A 25,578-nucleotide genomic window follows, 5' to 3' on the forward strand; every position below is an offset into this window, starting at 1 on the left:
CTTCTTGCCAGGATTGCATCAATTACCTTATGGATTCCATAACTCCACTCTCAGTCCTTTCCTCTTCTCCCTCCCTCCTTGACTTCAAAACTCTAAGTCAGTCCTTATTGTTTCCTTAATGAAAACCCTTCAGTGGCTTCTTATGACCCTCACTAGAAAACTCTAATTCCTTAGCACGGCATCCTTCCCTTTATGACTTTGTCTGCCCAACTCTCCATCCTCATCTTTCTCCCTGTTGCCCAACGATTTATATGTTCTCAAACGCAATGCTGTTATCCATGTTTCATGCCTTCTTGCAAACTGACTTTTTCTATACGTTGGCTTGGCAAACCGTACTCTGCCCACAAAAAGATCTCAACCCTCACTGTCCTCAGGAACATATTCTCTGAGTCTTCCCACCCCCATACTCATTTCTATGATAGCATTTATTAAGTTACATTATTTGACTGTCTAATTGCCTGTCTCCCCCATTCTATGTGAACTGCTTTTACCAGGGGCTGCATTTCATGTCTATAGCCACAGGATCTAGCCCAGGACCTGACATAGAATGGGAGCTCCACAAGTGGTTTTTGAATGAATCATTAAGATATAAATTTCATTTTGCTATGTCTTCATAATGATCGTTTTAGCACATGCATATTATCCAGCCAAGATGATATCAAACTTTTCAAAACCTTAAAACAAGGTAAGATTTTCCTTTAATAAATTAGGAAAAAATATTTGTGTAAAGAAGAAAAATGTCAATCCTCAGGTATTTCCTGCAGCATTATATAAAAGCAAGATTATCACCTTCTTTTCTCAGCAGTAGCTCTTCGGAAGGGACTGAATAAGGTATCAATGACTGAATAAAGTTAGATAAGTAAGTGAGAAAGGGGTTTCACCTTTTCTGTTCCTAGGAGTTTCCAACTCTTGCACCACAAATTCTACTTTTATTATCTGTCCTAGAATGGTCAGACTTGGACTTGAATCTCAAGTTTGCCTGGATCATTACCTCTGAAGACTCTTTTAGGAAACAAGGGATTCTAAGCAGAGCAGACAGGAAGACATCACAATTCTTAAAAAGCCAAGAACAGAGGCAAGTGAAGGATAATCCGAAGGATGAGAGCAGCAAAGATGGTGAAAGGCGGCGGGTGACGGTAGCAGGGAGGTGGGTACAGATGGCCTTGAAATGTATGGGGATTAGGACACACTGAAGAAATGGAAAAGGCGGCCAGTGAGACTGAAGCTCATAGGATAAGGGGGAGGGTGGTGGACCAGGCTAGAGATACTGCTGGGGCCAGACAGGGCCAATCTTGTGCGTATGTTAGGTGTACAAAACAACAAAGGTGAACACTTGCTTCACGCTGCTTTGCAGTTAATTTTCTGGTCCTTCCAGAGGACCTTCTCCCCTGATACTGAAGGGTACATGGATGGAAAATGTGAAGCACTGGCTTATCACGTATCTTGCAAAGTCAACTGTACTGGCCCTAATTTGCAGATGAGGAAACTAAGACACAGAGAGGAGAAGTCAACAAGGTAGTTTACGCTGTAATCAACACACAGGATTTCAACTTTTGTCTATTGGACCCCATCCTGTGGTGAGACTTTAGAAGCCAACTTTGTCTCCTCCATGATTTACCTGTGACCAGTCAGGGCTATGTATACTCATTCTGTGGGCAACAGTTTTCATTTTTATTGTTTTTTAAAATTGACCTCAACGTGATTTCCTTTAGGCCCAGCCTCTTTGTGGAATCTCTAATCTGGGATCAAAGCAGGTTTACGTGGTTGTCTTAAAATGATCTCCTTCTGTCACCCCACCAGTCACAGGTACATTCAGGACTCAAACGCAGTCAGCTTTCCTTTGGCTCCTCTGAGACGTGAATCACTTGTCCACGCCAGTTACAGTTTGCTTAGTAAATTCATTGCTCTATCCTCAACAGGTTATTCTCATCCTACCTCACTTCTCTGGAATTTATAGGAAACTCAGAATTTGCCAGAGTTGAAATTGACTCACTGCAACTTCTCACTCGAAGAGATTTCGTTCAAATAAATCCTCGATGCATTCAAGATCTTAATGAATCAGCACATTCACGAATATCGCTCTAATATAATTTCTCCCAGAAAAAGAAATACTGAAACAGTTAAGTTGTGCCTTGATGATTTACTTAATGAGCAGTATTTGCCCGGGGTAGAGTACTGCCTGAAGTGGAATCAGAAATATCTTTTTCTCGATGCTGTACAGAGCGTATGGGGGACTCGTTTATGTCATGGAACCCGAGCACTGCCAAATGTGACATTCCATTCCTTAATGAATCCAAGGGTTCAGCTTTCTGGCAAGGGACTATCACTTTCTTAGGCTTCTTATTTTCTATTCCCTTTCAGCACCAGCTCTTGCAATTGATGTTCTTCTCTTGTTTAGTTTTTTCACAAAGAAATACAATTTATCACATTATGAGAATTGCTAAATCCTCGTCAAGGAGTGTGAAACCACAAAACTGATTAAGACACAAAAGCTGGACGGTTGGCTAGGTTCGGAGACAGAGTGGCGCGGTCGAAACGCGAGCTTTGAAAACCCACGTGATTTAACGTGCTTGTTGCAGCAAAATGATAAATCACGCCATATCCTGGCCCTGCGAGGTCCCTTGTGAATAGCTGAATTCATGGATACCAAATTCACAAATGCTAATGGTCTCCTCTGTTCCCGTAAGTTTTCACCTAACTTGTGTTTTGCTTTTTATGTAATAATATCCAAAGTCCTAAGTCCTTTGTGTATACTCAGTCTGCTCTGGGTCTCTCTTTGAGCTTCTGCCTTTGACTGTGAACTTGCCACATACTTTAGTCTATTCATCGTTGACACTGACCTTATTTAGCACCCCAAAAGTCCCCATAGCCACTTCTGATTATTCTGTTCATCTGTTTCTACCAAACAGATTTTATCTGACAGAAGATATAAAGAAAAACCTAGATTGTCTAAGGACCCAGGTTATATTACTCTGGGTGAAACAAATGCTCACTAAAATAAACATTTTGAATTTTTTCAAGTGAGTCACAAATTCAATGAACTACTATATATTCACGGAAATTATGAATAAATAGTGATATAGGGAAATGATTGTGATGTAGTGTTAAGTGACAAAACAAGACACAAAATGACAAGTATAGTGAAATTTCAATGGTGTAAAAAAAGTATCCTAAAAATACTAAATCTCAATATACCAACAAATAGTAATCATATCTGGGTATGTGAATAATTTAAATTGTCCATTTATAGTACCTCAGATCTTCAATTTCTTTACAGTCCCTAAAAAAGACTATTCAACAGCTCCGTAGTACCTATGAAGTACCTTAGTCTTACAAGAATTGTAGACCAGCTCTTTAAAACACTGCTCAAATTCCTCCACAGTTTCAGAGGCTAAAAATCAGGGCCAGCAACTTGAGGAATTTAATAAAGAACAAGAAACAAATCCCAACTTCAATTCCCCTGCAAATATGACAGGATTTTAAAATGTGCCTGGAAAACTGCATCTGGGGTTTTGCCAATCCCATAACGTTTGGGACGTTTGCTGAACCCAAAACACAGCCGGGCCCACCCATCCATAATTAAAGCCCTCCCCCCAGATGAATTCATTGCTTTGTGGCACCATCTGTCTCATTCCCTTATTTACATAATAGGGAACCCTGCTCCGACTGCAGCAAATGAGGAGCGACAAAAGAATGGCGAGTGAAGATGAAATGTATACATGTATACATCAGATTATGTATAATATGGTCAGATCCTTCCAATTTAAAATTTTTTTAAAAATTCCAAAACCCATCACAATTTTCACTTGGGCCTCTTTCCAGCTCCCGGAACCTCCTTCCTCCTTCTGCTGTATCTGCAGCTCTCACTAATATGGCTTGTTTCACTCAAGGAGTTCATTTGTCACGTTTTATTTTATTAAATACTTTATTTTCCTCTTGTGGACCCATTAAAATGCCAGTTCGAGAAAATGCCATAAATCAGTTGTGTTTGGTAGTCACTAAGGATGCAGAGGAGAAATAAGTAGTTTCATATTAACTTGAAATTGAAAAAGAAAACAAAAATTGTCCCCCATGTACAGCTTCCTCGAATCCTCATTCTCCTCTTGCCTGTCTCCTGGGAAGTTCCTGTCCTAATGATGGGAGCATGAGGACTGGATCTGTTCAAAGACAGACAAAGGGCTGATTTTTGAATATGCAGCAGTCACTCTAATCCCATGTTTTGTGTCCCTTCCTGCAGGCTGGGGCAGGGACACCCTTCCAGTGCCCAAGGCAGCCGCAGAATTCCTATCTGGGTTCTGCCACTAACTCTCAGCAAATCCACATCTGAGAACTTCAAATTCACAGTCAGTGCTCTGCTGCCCCATAAATGCCTGCCTGGAAGCTGAGATGATGCTGTTCTCTATGGGTCTAGAGTCTCCCCCTTTCCAAGCCCCCAGACACAGAAGCAACTGGGTGGAGTGTTCGGGTACCTGAGTTCCTTCAGCTTCGGTACTCACCTTTCGCCAGGACTGAGCCCCGTCAGACCAGAGGGAGAAAGACGCCAAGACTTAGAGGTGTATATTGTCTTCTGCACCAAGCTGGGCTCTTTTGCAGTCAGGGTGACATCCCACCTGTGGAAGCAGCCACACTTCAGGTTAAAATGTGAGAGGCTAGAGTAGAGTTCCCTGTGCTACAGAGTAGGTCCTTGTTGGTTATCTATTTTAAATAAAGCAGTGTGTACATGTCAACCCCAAACTCCCGATACATTCCTCCCTCTGCTCAATATTCTGGAATAACCGAAATGGGAAAAGAATTTGAGAAAGAATAGATACATGTATATATATATAACTGAATCACTCTGCTGTACACCTGAAACTGACACGACATTGTGAATCAACTATACTTCACTATAAAATAAAAACTTAAAAAGAAGAAAAGATAAAAAAATGAAATAAAATTCTATGCAAAGTTTTAAAAAAAAATGTGAGAGGCTACTGCTGGGAACAGTGGCTTTATCAGCATAGAGGGCTTGGGAATCCAGCTGATCTACAGAAAATGGATTCCTCAGCCCCTCTCCACGTCTCTCAATCAGAATTTCCAGGGACGACGGGGTAGAGGAATCAATGTATTTATTATGTTCCCAGGTAATTCTGATTCACAGCCCAGGTTTGGGCCCTATTGGTTTCCATAACTCTTGTTGTGATAAAAGGAAGATTAGCATATCTTCAGAAGAAACAATTTCTTAGTTTTAAACTCCAGAAGGAATTTGCCACATGTGTGTCTTTATCCAGGGCTTACTGATCAGCGGAACAAGTAAAGCTAACAGCAATTTTATTCCTCAGATGCAGAAATGTTCATGTGGACGTATCTCACACTCACCTGCGATCAACCTCAGGCCAGAACCCTAGGCATTTCCCTGGTAAAAGCGTTTCAGCCCTGGCTATACTGATGAGGTTCAGGCTGGGCTTCTAATCTATGCCTGGCAACCCACTGAGGCTAAGAGCGGCCTCAACAAAGAGGCCAAACCCACCCCCACCCCCACCCCACATTCTCATCTGGTGGCTGAAACCTCCCTCCAAAAAAAAAAGAGGAGTACAATGATGATAGAATTTTTCAATATAGGCAACTTGGATTTTCTCAATCATATATGATGTATGAGATAAAAATAGCTTCAGAAAACATTCCAATATTTACAGTGATGTAGAACACAGTCCAAACACAACCTCTGTCCTTGCCTTGCAAATGCAGCTTGAAGGCAAGTCGGTTAGACTTCTTTTCCAACCAGGTGCCCTCTGCTAAACCCCTTCCGTCTACATGGGAAAAGCTGCCACTGCTGTTGTAAAGAAGTGAATTAGCAAAGAGTGTATGGCAGTGGGGACACTTGGCTCGGACCTCTGGGCCTTCCATTTACTAACTGCACAACCTTGAAACGTTAGCTGAACCTGATCGTCATCTGTAAATTGGGATAATAGGGGCCTATCTGACAGGGTTGGAGGATCAATCAGACAAAGGACATGAAAGGTCTAAGTAAGCAGTAAAAACAAGGGGTGTATTATAAGACATGGCATGTGTTCTACTGAGCTGGAAGTTTAGGAGAGGAGATGATGATAAATTGGAAAAGTAAGTGAAATTCAAGTTATTGCGAAAGCCCAAATGTGGAAGGGATCTATCTGGCCTAGAGATCGTAAGGCACTTTTCTTCACAAAGAAGATTCGAACTGAATCTTTAGGGGTGGGTGGAAGTCTTCTAGGAGGACAAAGGGAGGCAGTATAGCACAGGTGAGGGGAAAAAAATGGATGCTTATTTCCGGATATAGCCATGTCAGTTAACATGACTGGTTCATAAGGTGCATTTTGAGGGATAGGAATTACAGAAGTAGGAGGTAGGGAGCCTCTAATTAGGCTTTTGTTGCTTTGTGCTGAAAGGGAAGGCCTTTCTGTTGAACACACTGAAGGACCAATGGAGGCTTTATAAAGGAGAGTGACATGAATAGATTTGGGTGTAGAAAGGTCACTCCGGAAATGCTGATTAAGACGGACAGGAGCAGAGTGAGACAGGAGGCACGAAGGCCGCAGCTGGAGGGAGTGTTGCAGGAATCCTGGTAAGGAGAGACAGACGCAGCAGTGATGGAGTGGACATTACTTATATGAAAGATGCTAAGAAGGCAAGAAAGGCAGGACTCGGTAATTGATTGGTTGCGGCAGATAAAGGGGAATAAGAAATCAAGGCTGTCTCCCAGCTTACAAATGCAGGTGAATGAGTAAATGATTTGCACACTGACCGAGAGAGAGAAAAGAAGATGAGCAAATTTAAGAGTAAGCTGATGTGGGAGATCGTGAATTTGCTTTGAGACATGTTGAGTTGAAAACTACCTGTGAAAATCCAGAAGGGAAAGCCCGGTAACTATGGAAATGAACATCTCTAATTTATGGGGGGAAAAACTCGGGAAAACAATCTCATGATGTGGAAGCTAAGAGTAGTTACTTGATGGCAGGAGGTTCTTAGAAGAAGTCTGCTAATAGCAAATACAGTGGTTATTTTCAGAAATTGAACTGCTTGGAGGATTGTGTTTCTTTCTCCGTGAGCCCAGCTCTGGGTTCAGAGCCACACAACCAGCAGTGCTCAACCATATTCTTGAGGCTGTAAACAAAACTCAAGGACTTTTCAGCTGTGCCATGTCCAAGGTGAGATAACCCTGGACAATGGTGAAGGCAACAGACATAGTCAAATGAGACAGTGTACATGAAATTGCTTTGAAGTCCCTCAAGAAACAGCAGTGTCTTCTCTCTTTCCTCGTTTCCTCACAGAGGGGCGGCCCACGGCGATACGACCATGCCTGGCACGTTATCTGACATACAGTAGTTATGCAGTTAATGCTTCGTGAATAAACTGCGGAAGGTAGGTACATGTTAATCAAACAGAATAAACATTCCAATGGAACTGGAGGAGGCTGGAAGAAGTTTGGGTTCCCCCCCGCCCCCAGGTAGAAGTGATGCCCAAAGTGGGTACATTCAGATTTTAGTCAATGGTGGCATTTCACCCTGGCCACATCTCAAGGGAACCATTGGGGGGGGTGAAAGTGGGAAACTGAAATTTTCTTTCTTCCAAGGAGGAAATGAAAAGTTCCAAGAAGGGATGAGTGGGTGCGGCTGCTTTTTAAACAGCGGTGAAATGCTACGTCAGGTCATAAACCTGCGGTAGAGTTTAGTGACTGTGTTTAAATGGATGAGTCTCATTGCCTTATGAGATCCGGAAAAGCCATAAAAATTCATGGCCTACTTGTGGCTGAGCTCTAATAAAGGAATAATCGGTGCTTTAAGCGAGGGGTAATGGGAGGTACAGTGGGAGATTTACTGGAGCAATAAGGGCTGCAGAGAGAGAGTAGGTTTTTCATCCCAATTACACTGACAGACAACAGTGCAAGACTTCCCTGACACACACTTGCAATCCTGTTCCGTTAAGTGACAAGATGGGGTCCTTAGTTCTTCCTTCTCCTGCACTTGCAGGAATCAAGCCTTGGAGTTTTACTCGGGGCTCCTGTCATCAAGGTCAATAAATCTGCACTGGGGTTCCCGTTAGAGATCACTTGGTATGGCGGAAAGAACTTGGAATGTGGATAAGGGAGAACTTTAGCTTTAAACCCAGCTCTGTCACTTACTAGATGGTTTTCTTATTGACCCTAATGATTCCTTCCCAATGATTCCTTCCTGTCCATTGCCATGGGACTTGGGATGTCTATCTATGGGAGAAGCCCTCACTCCTATCACCTGGACTTCAAGCTTGGCCATATGACTTGCTTTGGCCAATGGAATGTGAGTTGAAGTAATGTATGCCACAATTCAAAGGAACTTTAAGAGCCTTTGGGAGGGGAGCCATTGCTCTTTTCTCTCTGTCATGGTAATAATGTACCCCAAATCAGGATTGTTTTTTAGTCTGGGTTCTGGAATAAAGAAGACCCATAGGGCAGAGCCAGAGTTGCCCTCGGACACTGCACTAGGAATGTAATATGATTGAGAATTAAAGGCTTGTTGTTCCAAGACATTGAGACATTGGGGGTGTTTGTTACTTCAGTATAATATAGTGAAAGCTGACTGACACACAGAGTGATTTTGGGAAAAGCTCTTAACCTGACTGAGCTCTATTTTCCCTAAAATGATGACAATACACTCCCTTTTATGTTTGGGTGGACATCAAATGAGATTCTTGCACCATGTATGACAGAGAAGATGTGCCATTCATGGTGGCTTTTGTTATTCTAATTTGCTACTCAATTAGAGAAATAAGAGAGGCTAAGTTGCTCTTTCAACAGGTGTGCCTCTGGTTAGCTATGTTTCAGTGACTTGTTGCTGTGGAGTCCCTGTGCCAATGTGGCAATCAGTGGCAAATCGGACATTTATGACACCCTTCTTCCAGGACTAGGGCAAAAGAGTTTCTCAGATCTTTTCATTACAGCCTTCACAAGCTGTGAAAGAAATAGCAGCAGGTTCACTTTTACCCCATCACACGTCCAGTCAATGGAACGCTGCCTTTTGGCCTTGACCATGGCAGCAGGATACCGCACTCCGGCCAGTCTGCACCCTGTGCCTGAGGGTGGGAAGCGCCACACAGCCTGGCTGAGGGGGGCAGACCGTTGACAGTGAGGGGAGCCCTAGACAATCTGGGTCAAGTTAAAAAGAGAATCCCATAGGGGAGAATAGCCAGCCACCCATTCCCAGCCCTCTCCCTGCCTCACGAGTGTACCCCTTCTTTCCCCAAACGGGGTGGGAGCGCCTAAGGGGTCCCACTTACTATGTGCCTGTGCCCCTCCCTCCAAACCCCAATCCTTACCTGGGGTGATGGTCAGGCAGCTAAGTGCTGGCTCCTATGGCCCTTTGTACTTGGCCACACTGCTATGAAAGCCAGGGGACTGTGCTCTTTGCAATCACGGTAGCAGCCTCTTGCCCAGGCCCAGCCATACATGGTTCACAAAGCTTCCACAGTGTTCATTTTGATTTTCACAACAGCTCTATGAGCTTTTCATTCCCTCACTCATTCATTCAACCGAGTGCCAGCTACATGGTTTCTGCCTTCATGGAGGTTGGTATTACTGTATTAGTGCCAGTTTATGACCAGTTATTTTATTTATTCACCAAATATTATTTTGCCTCTACTGTGTGCTGGGCATTGTAAAGTCAATGAAGATACCCAAACGAACCAAGCCTGGTCCCAGCCCTCAAGGAGCTCACAGTTGCAAAACGAGCTTGCAGACACGTAACTCACCATGTCTGAAAGGTTATAGCAGAGGTGCGACCACAGAGATTGAACCAAGTGTGTGGGGCGCAAAGAAGTGAGACAGTGAGTCTGTCTGGAGAATCAGGGAACCCAGGCCACAGGAAGGGACATAGGGGCTGGGTTCTGAGAGATGACTGGTCGTGTACCAGTTGGATGAGGTGGAACAGAGGAGCAAACAGTGGAAACAACGTAGAGATTAGGAAGGATGTCTGTGCGCGGCTACAGCACAGAGTCAGTTGGGGCCATAGGGAGAGATGGAACTCCATAGGTAGGAAGAAGTGTGTTGTAAAGAGCCTTGAGGTACAAAGGAGTTTATCTTTATTCTGTAGGCAATGGTGAAACTTCACATAAAGTGTTCTAAACAGAGGACTATCGTGGTCACATTTTTTTAAAGAGATCACTCCGGCAACAATGTAGTCTATTGGAAATAAGAAAGACTAGTGTAAAGGAAACCAGTTAAGAGGTTAATTCCAAAGTCCAGAGTCCTGAACTAACGTGTGCTCACTCCAAAGTCTTGTGTTTCTGCCAAGGACTTGTACTCATAGGGAGATGTCACCCCTATTTCATACCATCTCTGCCCTTCCTCTGGGAAAAGCACACACTTAACAAATGATCCACCCACTTAGTTAATTATAGTCTTTTATCAGAGGGATAATCGCTTCCCAGATACGTCACACACTCTCTGGATGGTGATCCCAAGACCAGGCTCACCAGGATAATCAGCTAGGGCTTGAGGATGAATGGCAAACTAACATGTGCTCTGAGCACCAAAAAAGCAGGGAGTTTTTAAAAAGTACGTGTAGACACATTTTAAAATCATCATGGAAAAATCAACTTTGTTGGATTTGGATACACTTATTTTATAATTTACCTTTGTTTTCCATTGCATATAATGTGGGGAATAGTGGTGGCGGTGGAGGTGGGACACCTATTTTTAGCACAGAAGTCTTCTAAAGGACTCGGTCTGGCCCTGATTATGCCCTCTTTTCTCTGGTCGCACTGCAGGTGGCCATAGCCACTTCCTTCCTTGGAACTCCTTTATAGAGAGAGTCTAGACAGCAGCAAGAAGGAAACTGCAATGAATTGGATTCACCATTCACAGCAATGCCGAGGACATCACCACCGCCCTTAGTAAGGCTACACAAGGGGACATGGCTAGCAACTCTTATTGCTTAACTGTTCAGGTTTGAACTCCATGTAAGTTTATTTGGGCAACAGAACTGGAACCAGAGTATTTCATACTTCGGTTACTCAACAACAGTATTAAATTGAGATCCTCTATACCGTCAGGGCTTGAAAGTCTTGGTGATTATTGTAGGGCAGGTTTCTTAAGCTGTAGATAAACGACTCCAAACTGGAGCAATCCCAACACTCTTCCAAGGGATCCTGATTGGAGGCCCATCTGCTTCAAGAAGGTCAGCTCCTTAGAGCGAGGCTGAGAGGAATGAGCTGTTCTGTTAACAATATAAGTCGTTGCTGTTCCCCAAATGGTTTCCAAACACTTGCATGACCCAGTAGGCTATACTCCACTAGAGAACCGAAATCTGAAAGGTCTATTCAGGCTTTCTAGGCTGGAGTCGTTCGAAATCACACTTTAAGCTTTCCCTACTAATTCTATCTTTATTCTTTGGTCACAAGCCACAAGCTTTCCACCAGAGTTCTCTTGAGATAATAAAGATACATATTGAGCACTTACTATGTGCCAGTTATATGCTAAGTGTTTTACATGCATTCTCTGATTTACTCTTCATATCTATGGGGCATAAACTATTGTTATTATCCCTACTTAGCAGATAAGGAAACTGAGACACAATGATCTTTGGTAACTAGGCCGAAGTCATAGAGCAAGTAAGTTTTGGAGCCCAGGCTGGACTTTAGGAAGCCTAACTCTAGAGCCAACTTTCTCAACCATTTGCTTTCCTGCCTAGGAGTTTAACCTGATCTTTTATTCTAATTTACAAGCATCTGTTAACTTCATTTGTAGGGGAGAAAACGGAGGTGAGAGAGGGTAAGTGACTTGCCTCAGGTCACATCTCTAGGTCGCAGAGCTGGAACAGGCATTACAAAATCATTGTCTCCTTGATTTCTTAATTTGACATCCTCATTTTAACCTAAACTAGGCCTAATTTTATGCCCTCAAGGGAAAGAACAAAGGGAGGTGGGAGTGGGGTGGCATTTATTGAGCTCTTTCTAAGCATCAAGTAATCTGCTGGCAATTTACATCCAACATTCATTCATTCAAGCAACAACCTGGAAATGTTGGCATTATTGCTTCCATTTTCCAAATGAGAAAACAGAGCCTTCCCAGATACCAAGTGATGGAGCTGGGGCTCCAGACCCCATCTTTGTGAACATGATGCCCAGGCTCCTCTACCAAGAATTTAATAGTGGTTTATCCCTTGCACGTGTGGATTTTATTCTGTACCTGCTTTGACCAGGTCATCAAGGATGAAGGAGTAAAATGGGTCTTGAATCAACACAGGCAATCTTCTTCCATCATCCCCTCACAAGATCCTGCCCACTATGATTTAAATTGAATTTGTAAGCAGTTTTTCCAAGGCTCTGGGTCAAATGGCTTGTGATATTTTGGGAAGATTCCTCCCCCTGATTCTGTTTCCTGACTCTTCTGACTTGGGCCGAGCAATGAGAAGCCTCACAATTTATTTAACGGTTACCCACCAGAGAAAACATCTTCTAGACCTTGGCTTGAAATTGCTAGGTGAGCCAAGTCATATTTTAAGTACAATGAATGTGTTATTTCCCAAGTATTTGGGGTTTAATACAGCAACAGAAGACTCTCACCAGAAACCGTCCCCCCTAACTTTGAAATATGTGTGTACAGCAGAGAAATTTTTCTGGTTTTGATGCCCTTGCAAAAATTGTCAACACACTGTATCTTTTTTTCACAGCTCTTTGATGTACTTGAAGGGGTTTCTTCCTTGAACAAGAAGCCACAACTCCAAATGTGTTTAAAACAGAAGCCCCTAAACATTTGAAGTTCAGTTCAGAATTCCTAAGCAGAAACTTGGCAAGAAGTCCTAACTTAAATTAGGAAAAAGGAAAAAAGAAAAAAAACCCTTCTCTCATCCATAGAGTATCAAATGTATACTTCCCAATAGAGAACAGACTTTTCACATCCATGTCATGCTGCTCTATCTTTTAATTCACTGCATTTTCCCCACAGAACTTAGACTTTTTGACTCATATCAAAAGCACGGTAAAGACTATTTGGATGTATTGCTTTCATCTCAAATTCAACAAGCACAAGTCTTAACCTGTAATCTTTTCTCTGCTCGGTGTCCTTTGCTTTCTTCTTTGTTTCCCCATCACATAGGCTCAAAATCTAGACAGGGACAGGAAATATGCCTTAATTATCTTTATATGCTTAGTACCCAGGCAGTGCTGGTACACAGAAGATGCTCAATAGCTTGTTCAATAAATAGATTTAAAAGTCGTCTTCTCCTTTTCTCTCTCCTTCACCCATGCTGCATCTTATCTCTTCAAAGCCTTTATCACTTGTGTTTTACAATATGAGTACCCAACAACCAAATATGGCCCATCTGATCAGGATGCAACCTGTTTCAGATTTTTATGGAAAAAACAAAAACATATAAAATCAGCCAGAAATAGAAACTAAGAGGCCAGTGGTTCCAAGTAATTATGGGTCTGAGTGCAGATTAGGGTCATTCTAAAAGAAGTGGACCCGGTGTAACTGTCACTGAATCTATGAACAATTTTAATCTTACATATTAAATTACTTTTAAGATCAAGGTAAAGTTTAATGGATCATTCCAAAAGATTTCTTACTAAAAAATAAGTATGTACCATATCATTAACATAAACATCTTTTTGTTGTTGTTGTTGCTTTTTTGCGGTACGCGGGCCTCTCACTGTCGTGGCCTCTCCCGTTGCGGAGCACAGGCTCCGGACGCGCAGGCTCAGCGGCCATGGCTCACGGGCCCAGCCGCTCCGCGGCATGTGGGATCTTCCCGGACCGGGGCACGAACCCACGTCCCCTGCATCGGCAGGCGGACTCTCAACCACTGCGCCACCAGGGAAGCCCTAACATAAACTTCTTAAGAGCAGAATCCATAAAGCCCCTCTGAAGTCACTAGTATGTTTTGAACATGGAAACTACTTACTAAAGCTTCTGTGTATCCTTGAATCTCACTTGAGTCACTGTACCCAAACTAAACATCAGCTATTAGCCCTCTTTTAAACTAAAATGTATTATCAATAACGAATAGGCTTCATTACACTCTATTTCTGATTATAGGCTTCTCTATAAAAACCATATACCTTGACTTATTTTTCCTTCAGTTATTTATCTCTCCCCATTCTTTTAATATATACTATGAATCTTATGGCTACCGCTGTAGTTCATACCTTCCTGTTCCACTAGATCAGCGGTTCTTAACTTGAGGTCTACGGTATAGAAGAGAGACTGTGGAAGTAGAGGTGAGGGCCCAGAAACAAGAAAGCAGCATTGACTTCAAGCAAGCATTTGAGTCTAGAGAAACCTCAGACACGCTGATGAGAATAAGCAGATTCTGGAGGAAGGACCCACAGGGTTTAATATGCACCAGGCATAGTTTTAGGCACTGGGGGGGCGGGGAAAGCAGTGAACACAAATCCTGCCCTCCTGACCTTCCATTCTGATGGAACAAATAGCTAGCAAACAAATAAATACATATTATGAAAAACAGTCATGAGTGCTATGGAGACAAATGAAAGAGATAAGCAATGGAGAGTTCTATAAATTATATAGGGTGGTCAGAGAAGGCCTCCCGGAGCAATGAGCTGATGGAAGAGAGAAGAGGGATTTGCTGTTATCTGGGGAAGAGCTTGGAGGCAGGGGAAAAAAACTGAAGCAAATGCCCTAAGGCAGGAAAAGGCTTGGACCAGCTTCGGCAGCAGAAAGCAAGGTGGCCAGTATGGCTGGAGCACAAGGCGGGAGAGATCATGGACAGGCTCGTGCCGGTGAGAGGGCTCACACTTTCACTCTAAACGAGTGTCTACTTAAAAAGACAACCTTTCCCTGATTCTATTCCACCAGCATGCTGGTTGTCCATCGTGTTCCAAGCACTCTGATAAGCTCCGGGAATGTACACATAAATAAGATCCAGTCCCTCTTTAATAAGGAAAGATATTTAGACAGATGAATCTAATGCAAGGCAGCAAATAGGCAAGTGCTGTTAAGAGAGCTGGGTGGCCTGCAGGAGAGCTGAGACCCCTCTCAGCTTCAGAGAGGAGGTAGTCAGGTTTGGCTCGTGGAAATAGTTCCGATATGATGGACCTTGAAGGATGGGCTGGATTTGAATATGGGCGTCACTGTGCTACAGAACTTTCTAAGAAAACAAGTCAAGAGACAGAGGTGAAAATATGCCTGATATTTTCAGACAATTGTGAGAATTGCCTGAGATGGGAAATGCCTGAAGGTGAGTAACTGGAAATGGTTTGGGACAAAAGGTTTGAAATTATATGTTTGAGGTACACAGAGGCAAGACAATTAGTGAACCCTTATTAGCTCTGGGGTATAATAAGCCTTCTACATCATTTCCAGATATGTATGTTTACATCTGCATATGAAGATTTCATAGGAGAACAGTACATGCAGTGAACGTACAGGAATTAAATTGAACTCTCCTTTGGTAATTTGGTGAAAAGTTTTAAATTAGATTCGCTATTAGAGATAATTTATTATAAACCCTTTCCTCACCCTCCAACACTGCACTGACAAGGAGTATGAGTCCTAAAGGTTTAATAGGCAGTGAAAGGTCATGTTATTAATAACTGATGAATCAAGAATCGGACTAATGTCCCATTATTTTCCTACCACATTTCTCTACTCAGCTCTATCCGGCTTTTCCATTACTGTACCAAAGGAAGGTGAGGGTGACGCATTTAGTGCTTCAAATCCAGATCTTGAGCTGGCCTATTGTAATACACAGATGATATTAATGACTCATCTGCTATTCCTCCCCCAGCTGAGTGCAATCTACCTCCTTACAACTCCTTCACACTGTCAACCGTGACTTAGCTGCACAGCTGTAGGCAAGGCCTTCCAAATACTCAACTGTGGCATCTTCCACCCCTGCTTACTTCTCTGCAGGACAAAAAAAAAAAAAAAAAAAGGAATTCCCTCCACCCACCACTACCACACCATTAAGAAGTTTTGTTTCCATTTATTTGCTCAATACTCCTTACGAGAAGATCTTGACTTGTTCTTTTTCAATAATTGAGCTTAGCAACCAGATTAACACGCTTTTGGATTTTTCAAATTTATTTCTAATGAAAAGCAGAGTTGACAGAGAGCAAGAGAGAATGAGCCAACTTAGCCACAAAAGTAAATTTTAGCTCTTTGCTTGTATCTTAAAGAAAGACTAGAAAATTTGAAAAAATCCTTCCAGAGCTTGATGTTTCACTTGAATCTTGGAAATAACAAACTAGCCTCAAGACTCCACCTAACGGCTAGCTGTTTCAGGAAACCCTCGGGGAACAAACCCCACTCCCCAAACCTTTGTGCCCTTGAAATTCCATACATACCTTTAAGATGACGGCACAGACCATACTGTGTTGTGATAATTGCTCTACATGTCTCTTCTTTCCCACCAGGTTCACAGCACCTATCACACTGGGGAAGAAAGAAGGAAGTTATCAAAGATGGGAGGGAGGAAGGAAATGTTCAATGTACATGTTTTCCAAACTAACTCAAGACACATGATCTGGCAAAGGATGTCTTGGCTGCTACTTAGTTAAGAGTAACTTGAAGAGAAATAGCTTGGGTGTCAATACTAGGATTCCATGCACACTGCTGGTTTGTGATGACACCAGAAAAGAATGTTCTAATTTGAGACTGAAAATCTATGATGCTCATATACTCTGCTCACGTTACATCTCAAACCTGGACAAATGAAAATAAACATTTCTTGGATCTACGACTATTTTTATAAAAGCTTACACAGGCACTTCTTGGTCTAGATACATTTGTGTTTTACATATTTGATATATACATAATTTTATTTAGGCCTTTTAGTGAAATAATAGTGATGCAATGTAACGTGTGGCAAATACCATGGTAGGCGGGCACCGCAGTACCTGAGACCGTAATTTCTGGTGAATGCCAACGTTCTAGTATCCATCCTTTACCCTGTTCAATTCTCCATTGCCTGTCAAGTGAGATGCATTTGTGCCGTGTTTGTGCTTCTCTGCACTGTGGGTTTCTTTCTCACATTAACTGCTTGTGATTCCACAGCTACACAGAGCAACGTGGCACACGCTTCACTGTTCACAATTTTTAATTTATTTAAGCATAGAAGGAAAAACCCTAAGACATGATATGACCCATCGCCATCAAACCTGTGGCAGTACAAGGAAGCTGATTTATCACCTCCAACTCTTTCTCTGTTTACACCACCTCTCACCCTGTATACTTATTAAATGAGTCCAGCTTAAGTAACTATGGATTAAAGAGAAATAGTGGTATCCCCCTAGAGTGGCTGAAATATCCTAAATCTCTTCTGTGCCGTTACTCTACTGGAAAATTGCTTTGGGCATATCAGTTTTGCCTGGCATCCTTTGTAAGGAATTTAGCCACTGGTCATGTCAAGGGGTGTCTGTACACCTGAGTTTTTGATCTCCAATACTTGGGACATTGGAATTATATTTGTATGTTTGAGAAACATTAATCGATGACGAGCCTCACCTTGCCAAATGACTTAAAGAAGACTGGTATAAGAAAATTAATATCAGAAGTTTGACTCAAGATATTAATTCTCACTAGCATTTCACTAAGACACTGAAAGGTTTCTGCAAAAGGAGATACAGATGAGGTATGTCCCCGGGCAGAAGTGCAGATGATGAAGGTAGCATGGAGCACGCAAGGGAGCAACAGAATTTAAACGATTCAGAACCTCAATCCATGAATATATGTTGAGCACCCATTATATGCTGGAACATGTGCATATATAAAATCATGTAGTAGTATATATAAATATAGGGTATAATTATGAGCTCTTTTAGCATGACTTAGAAGGTATGGGAGAGCCAAAGGAATGCTTGACCACCTCTTTGAAGAGATTGACTTGCCTCAGCATCTTGCAGGAATATTTTGGGTGGGGCCGGAAGAATCAGGAGGCTTTCACATTGACTGCATTTACCCAAATCATGTCTTCTTTGCAAAGGTTTAATTTTCACATGAAGCCACACTTATGTTGAAGTAGGAAACTTTCCATTCTCTATGTTAAATGTCATCCCTCTAGTTTGTTTTTTGACATCTAATTTTGATATAAGACATGTTCTTTATGATTCCTTCCGGCTCCATATCATCTGCCACTTCAACAAATAAGTCTTCACCTATCTCAATAAAAAGACGTTGGCCTGGGCCAGATCAATGACCTGAAGTTTCTCCGTTTCTCCAGGGACCTCCCTTCTGACAGCCACTGCGACACTCTACCAACTACATATCCACCAAATTGAAAACCATCAAGCTCTGGTTTTCATCTTCACTTTAAGGTTTTATAAAGCACCCAGCTCAAATATCCTGCTCTTGTGACTACAGGATTTTATAAATGGGCAAGATTTGATCCACAAAATGAAGATGTGAGGGAATAATTTATCCTTAGGGGTTACTGCTAAGTCCCAGGAACCTCTAGGTCTTTTGTAGTTGCTCAAAATTTTTCACTTAATCTATTTAAAAATCAGAAGCATCTTCAAGTTTTCTAAAGCTTTTGGAAATCAAGATATTGGCTCAGTCACCTAGTACCTCTTGGCTCCCCTCGTACTGCAAACATGGCTGACAGCATCTCAACAAGCTCATCTGCGTGTGTGCCCAGCTCAGCATCAGGCAGGCCTGCAATTCCATCTGGGCAGAGGGCTCCACTTCCTTTACAGAAAGGTAATACTCCTTTGGAATCACTTTATCTTGATTGGTCTTCCAGATCCTCCCCTTAATGTTTGTTCCTCTCTTTCCTGACTTTTTGGACTACTGATCTGGGGAGGACTTAGGAGAGGCATTTTATAACTTATTCGGTTTACAATTGACACCTTGCTCTTTAAAAACAAAAACAAAAGAATACATGTGACCAAACATAATGGACCTAAAAATCAAAGGTGCTTCAACTAATCGAGCCTAAAAGAACTGATATGAGTGAGAAGATGGAAAGGGGCACATGTTTCTAGAGGGAGTGCTTTTATTTGTGGGAAATTCCCTCTATAGATGGTGAGCCTGTCAGTATAACAAGAAGGCTGGAGGCCGTCCCTCTCAAGACGATTTGAGTAATAATGGTGAGCAACCAGGTAGCTGATACACTGTGAGAAGGCCTGTCGTCCACGCCTCTACCTCCTCCCAGGGATCTGCCCTGTTCATCTGTCAGTTCAGCAGAAGCTCTGTCTGTGACAGCCAGAAGCCTGGCGGTAAGTCAATATGTTCCCCTCGAGACAAGGAAAATTCCACAGGTCAGACTCACTAGGCAAGTAGACTACAAAAAGCGCCGAGTGCATACAAATGCTGTAGTAAATTAAGATAATGATATTAGCTGTTTATTGTAGATAAAAACCTCAATCTGTAATAGAAGCATCTAGGCGATTCCAACTCCCAGTGTATCAACATCAGAAAGAGCAGTTATGATTGTTGTCAAGGAAAAAAAAATCCAGGACTGACTAACATTTAGAGATATAAAGCTTTCATATCCTTCAGTCTTCTTTCCTTTGTGATTTCCACAGGATTTTCATTTCCAGAGATATTATACTACTTGCTTTCAAAGGAATTCAATATTTTCATTCAGAAAAGTAATTTCACAGGAAAGTAACACAGAGCGATGTCCTGCGTATTCATTTTCACAGCCAATATTACAAAGTCAATTTGCGTGCACGGAGCTGGGGCGACATGAAAAGGTGCAGATCCTGTGTATCTGGGTTTCCAGGGTCCTCTTCTTCCTTCCCATTCCCCTCCTGCAGGACACCCCACAAGCCTTTGAAAAGAAGTGTCTGGCGGTAAAACAAAACAGGCTGCCTGATTCCCTTAATAACCTCACCCAGCGTCACCCAAAGACCTTGATCCTGAGCCCAGGACTCGATTACGGCTTCATCCCCTCTGCCCTGTAGTAAAAGTCCTATCTCCATAACCATCACAATCATCCTGTTTCTTTTCTTCGTGTTGTTATAGAAATTAGAGGAGAAAGCAGCCAGCCTAAGGTGAAAGACGAGGAGATGAGTGACTTCCTCTGGTACTTCTGTGCAGATAAAAGCTAATTCTGATAAAACCAAGACTGAAATCCTTCCAGCCCACATAAAGTCAAGGTCAGACAACATGAACCAATCAAGCTGAAAGCTGACTGATTTTTTCTTTTCGCAAGTAAGTCAGAGACTGACAGAGAAGCAGAGGTGGATGGAGGAAGGATGAGGGGGGAAGAGGGAAGAAAGGAGGAGAAAAGCCCCCCATCGAGGTGAACAGATGGACTGACAGAGTGAACGAGAGACAGAGATGGAGGGGAAAACAGGGAGTTCCTTTTGCTATTCCTGTTCCTTACATATTTCAGGATCAAAAGGCGTAAGAAAACATCTTCAAGTTTTTCATCAGGCATTGGGGGTGACGGGACCACAAGGTCCAGCTGCCAACGGGTGTTTTTCCTGGGGTTTTTCAAGTCAGGTCGCATGCTCTAACCTTGAGGATGATGTTTATTCCTGGGGGAGAGATAAGCCAGCGGCCCTGGCCCCAGCCCCATCAGAGCAGAGTGGGCATTACCAGCGAACAAAGGAAGAGCGCTGTACGGCAACAAGCATTTGGTTTTGATTAGAGGATATTCAGGGACTGTGCAAGTTCTATTAAAATAAGCACAAAACCATCTTAAAGGGCTTTTTCTTTTCTCTCTTTCCCCCCCTCAGTTTATATTGTTAATCTTTCTTCCTGGACGGCTCCTCACAAATGCCTTTTGTTTTCTTGTGTGATTCTACGTGCCAGGACTCTAAGAAGGCAGGACGGAGGTCCTGTTCTGGCATGCTTTCAAGTCTCTTCCATAGGAGATGAAGGCTTGTTGCTGTGCCTTCAAGGGTATAAATTTAGAGGCCGCCAATCCGTCCGGAGGTAATTCAAATGCTGGTAGATGGTGGAATCCACCCTGGCCCCCTGCTCCTATGAATACCCTGGCACTTACCCCACTCAGAGGAAACGAAACCAATTTGGGAAAGCGAAGAGAGAATAAACATGCAATTAAAATGGTCATTTCTCTTGGTTTCTTCCTTTAGTTCTTTTTTTTAACACTGCATCCCATTCTATAATCTGATGATGAAACGGGCCTGGTTAATTATAACAACGTACAAAAGATCGCTGCCTTTTCCCCACAGTGACTAGGCTAGGTCTGAATATTTTTTTTGTGGTGGTGGTGGCGAGGAATGGGGAGAGAGGTGGATGAACTTCAATTGAAGCCGTCGTTTTGGAAGAGCCGCTATGTTTTATATTGTTTCACACTCTCTGCCAGGGTGAGCATTACAGAAATGGCACTTTCCTTTCCATTTATCTATCTTCCTCCTTTATCCGTAGATAGACAAATAAAAATGAATTCTATCCAGAGGCAGCATGCATGCCGCTTCTATATGTTCTTCAGATAGCTTATTTTTATTCAGCTTAAAGCAGAACCTATAATTTTTATTCGAGATTCCATCCAGCCTCTCTCTCTCTCTCTCTACCTCCAAGCAAGTCTTCAAGAAGCCCTGCTGCCCTGCTTTGTTCCAAAGATTCTGCTAAAGGCCAAAAGATGGAGATAGCACACCCATCTGGTCTGTTTTCACATCCTAAGAGAAGGGCTTGAGAGAGCCCCCTCCAATGGAGGGAACAAGGTGGTCGGGAATAAGCATTGCTGTCTTTGTTTGTGATTAGCTTATCTCAGGAAGACTCTTAATATCCATGGGGAAATAACACCATTAAATGAAGCTCACCCAGCAATCAGGAGACTTCGTTGCCAGAGCTCTGAAATACTTACACTTAAAGATTCCATTTCAGTGTCAACAAAACATAAGCATCTCACTTCCCCCTTCATCCTTTTCTCTTGTTTTTCCCCTTACCCACCATCACTGCCCCCCACCCCCCGCCTAATTCTCAACAGTGTGTGAATTTTATATGGATCAACCTTAAAGCATCTGCTAGAAAATAACAGCCAACCTGTATATGAAATAGGAATAGATTCCATGTCAGAGCAAAATTAAGATCTTGATGCCTCCTCATTTCCATAATATTACCCTTGTGCTTGGTGAATAAATACCACAGGAATACCAAACAGTGGTGGAGCAAAAATGAATATTGAAATTTATAAAATGGCCAGTGTCCAAAATAGTAATATTCATGGGGAAGTGTTTTGACATCTGAGATAACCTCCATTTTCCTTCAGAGAGCTGAGCATGCTTGATTTGGTAACACGGATTTGAACAAACACGTTATTACAACGCGTTTTGAACTGCTCACCTCTGTTTTTCACCCCTTCAATTTTGACAATCTCCCATCACCCCAGTTTTAGAATAAGAAGGGTATTAAAGCACAGAATTTTAAGTCAGGTGATTTGGGGCTAGAATCCTTGTTTTGTCACTCTCCAAATGTTTAGCTTTGGGTACCTGAGTGAACTTCGGCTTCAACTGACATCTATAAAGTGGGGAAAGCAATGGACCCATTCTCACAGGGTAGTGGTGAGGACTCAGTAATAACATATATTATAGATGACATAAAAAATCATGGTAATTATCACAACTAACATTTATTGCATACTTTAAAATGTATCACTGTTTTCAGAGTCTTACACATACTAGCTTATTAACTATGAGATAGGGTTATTGGGAAGATTTAATGAGCTATTTCATGTAAATGAAGTAATATACTTCTGCCTGGTACACAGTTAATGCACTATAAATAGTGATTACCGTGATGATAATGTCATCCTCAGAACCTTCTAAAGATGGAATTGATATTAGGCCTTTTACACAGATGAGGAAACTGAGGCACAGAGATATTAAGGGACTTACCCAATAGTACAGATTAGGAAACAGTGAAACAATTCAAACAGACAGTCTGGCCCTGAAGCCTCTAATTTTAACCATTGTACTATATGTAAAAGCTCTTTATAAAATATGACTCACATTAATATGTACATATGTGTGTGTGTATCCAGACACACACACACACACACACACACACACACACAAAGTTGATTTCTCAACTTTGAAAGGAAATATTCTGGTTAAGTTTCTACCACCCAGGCCAACCCCATAAGTAACGAATGCAAGTTGTGACTGGTGCCTGGCCTGATTTATATTCTGAAATCATCATATTTTCTTCTCAGTCCCCTTCCTGCCCATATTTTCCTTTCTGGCTGATGGGGGTTGTTCAGCTGGGCTTTGTGTGAGTTACAAAGCAGCAACAATTACATGAGGGCGTCCAGGAGCATGTTAACCACAAAAAAAATCAGTTGCAATAAACACCATGCATCTTAGTGCAGTGCTTCCGTCTTTACGTAAGATTAATTAAAGAGCAGATGTTGTGTCATGCCCCACGTTAGGTACGGTTATCTTTGAGATTCCAGCTCCTCCATTTGCTGGGTTTTAATTTGCATCGCTATGCATTTTGAGCCTGGGGCATGAGTAGTCCAGTGGTAAACATTAGCTATACTGCACTGCATTTCCAAATGCAACCCCCCTATTAGGCTGACTAACAGAATTCAATTCTATTTTCAGCCGAGTCCTCTCAATTTTCATTTGCTTTTGACACGTTACACGGCAGGAGGAGAGAGCAACGGAAAATGAGGGAGAGAGAGGCAGCTTACAGCACTGTTTGTGCACAGGCCTCGAGTCGGCAAGACAGCCCCCTTCCGGTGGGTTTTGACCATGCAGCTGAAGAGCTCCCAGCCTTGCCTTCCTTTTACACACAGCTGTGACAGCCCTGAAGTTTCCCCTCCCATCCTCATCTCCGAGGTTGACACTCCAGATATGGCAAGATGTCCCTGCTGTTGTTAAGAACTGGAGACGCTAAAGTGAATTCTGATTTTCTAAGTGCAACTCCTAAAAACTGATGTCAAAAAAGTTTTCAGGCCACGATCAAAGTCCGCTATGAATTAATTTGTCATTATAACACAGCCCCGCTTGCCAGGCATTTCAGGCCAGGGTCTGGGAAAGGCAGCAGATATCTGGGTTGACAATTTCATTTAAAGGACAGAAAGCTTTCTGCTTTCTTTTCATTGGTATCTTGATTTAATGAACACACAAACAGACCATGGCCATATGCTCCAAATACCAGCTTGCTGTTCTTCAAGAAGCAGCTTGGGAAAATGCCAAGGCAAGAAGCTTGGAAGAAACTTGAAAAGGCTTCAAGACATATCTGTGTAGCCTGGGATAGCAAATGCACCAGTGATTAATTACGCTGGGGTTGGACATGAATAGGAATGCCAATAAGGTGTTCGTAGCACAGCAATAGTGGGCACGTTGGCCTGATAATAGAAGCCTTCCTGTTTTGATTTCCCGAGTTTCCTTTCTGTTGGTAGCACATTCACAGTCAGGTCAGAGATGTAAGATGGTAATGTCATGCTGCTTCTCATTACAGAATCATTAGATCAGGTGTGACCACAGTCAAAGAGGGGGTGGCCCTAGGAAATGGGAACTCCAGAATTTGTGCCAGAGAATTCTTGCCTGAAGAGAAATCAATGACTGCCTCTTCCTGCAGAAACCCTCCACTACATCCCCCAGAGATGCTCAAAAACAATGTAGGGCTTGACTCTGCTGGCAACACAATCCATAGATTCTCCCCTAAATGACTTTGAAAATGATTCACCTCCTTCAGAATCCACAGTAGGAATTTGCAGAAGTTGGAGAGCAAGGAAGTTCATCTTCTTTCTCTTCCTCTGTTAGCAGATGAAGGAAGAAGAGGAGAGGAAGAAGAAGAAAAGCTACCTTTTATCCAGAGCAGAAAGCTTAACTGAGCCTAATAAGAGGGAAAAACTTGTCTTGGTGGTAGAGTTTCAAGGATTAGGCTCACCGGAAAAGGACCATTTTGACTCCAGTCTTGGGGCCTGTGTCATCTACTTTAAGGACAACTTGTAGGTTTCTTCCATTCTGTATTTCCTGATCTAATAATCCGGCCACGTACATGTTGAATGGCTTCCCATCACCTACAAGACATAGTCTAGAATCCTTTATCTTTCATACATGGTCCTTTATGACCTGACCCTGCCTTACAGATCCATCGTGGCTCCTGTTTTTCCCCCCTTCACCGCCCATTCCTCTTATCACACTACTTGTAACAGGCTTAAGGGTGCTGACCCTTTTCACCTCTAGGCTTTTGCACATTTGCCACCTCGACCTAAAATTCTCTTCTCCACACTGTCTTTCTAGGAAAAATTCTGCCTACGTTCCTATCTCTTGGGATATTGTCCCAAATTTCTCACTAATACTTCTATATCTCTCCTTGAAAATCGCACCAACACCTCAAACCAAACACATTTAGGGCTTAACTCATCTTTCCCTTTAGACATCCTCCACTTTGTAATCCCTGATGCCAATTAATGGGACCTACAGACCATAAGGACACTAACACTCAAAACACTGATTTTGTTTCCCTTCTAACTCCTTGATAGCCAGTCATTAAATCATTCCTGATGAGTTTACCTCCAGAATCACTCTTCTATCCAAAATCTTTACCCCCTACCTAAATTGTCTCCCAGGATTTTCCTTTCTATTGTCACTTCCCTACCCAAATACTGGTTTTATCTCACACAGCCTATTGTGATAATCACCGAATCGACCTCCTTTCTTTCCAGTCTTTCTCTCTTTCTATCCATTTTACCTTGAGCCACG

The 25,578-nt window shown here is 42.4% G+C and overlaps 1 long non-coding RNA gene across 1 annotated transcript in view; it reads right to left on the reverse strand.

Annotated features, from left to right (window-relative positions):
* The window catches only part of LOC116755868, a 73,243-nt gene extending 56,871 nt beyond the window's left edge, over window positions 1–16,372 (reverse strand). Inside the window, exons 1-2 of the long non-coding RNA XR_004350487.1 lie at window positions 16,297–16,372; window positions 4,497–4,610 (exon numbers count right to left, since the gene is read on the reverse strand). This is a non-coding gene — a long non-coding RNA (uncharacterized LOC116755868). The remainder of the gene's footprint in view (window positions 1–4,496; window positions 4,611–16,296) is intronic.
* Window positions 16,373–25,578: the final 9,206 nt, after the last annotated feature.

This window comes from Phocoena sinus, chromosome 6 (assembly GCF_008692025.1).
Source record: "Phocoena sinus isolate mPhoSin1 chromosome 6, mPhoSin1.pri, whole genome shotgun sequence".
Taxonomy (NCBI): domain Eukaryota; kingdom Metazoa; phylum Chordata; class Mammalia; order Artiodactyla; family Phocoenidae; genus Phocoena; species Phocoena sinus.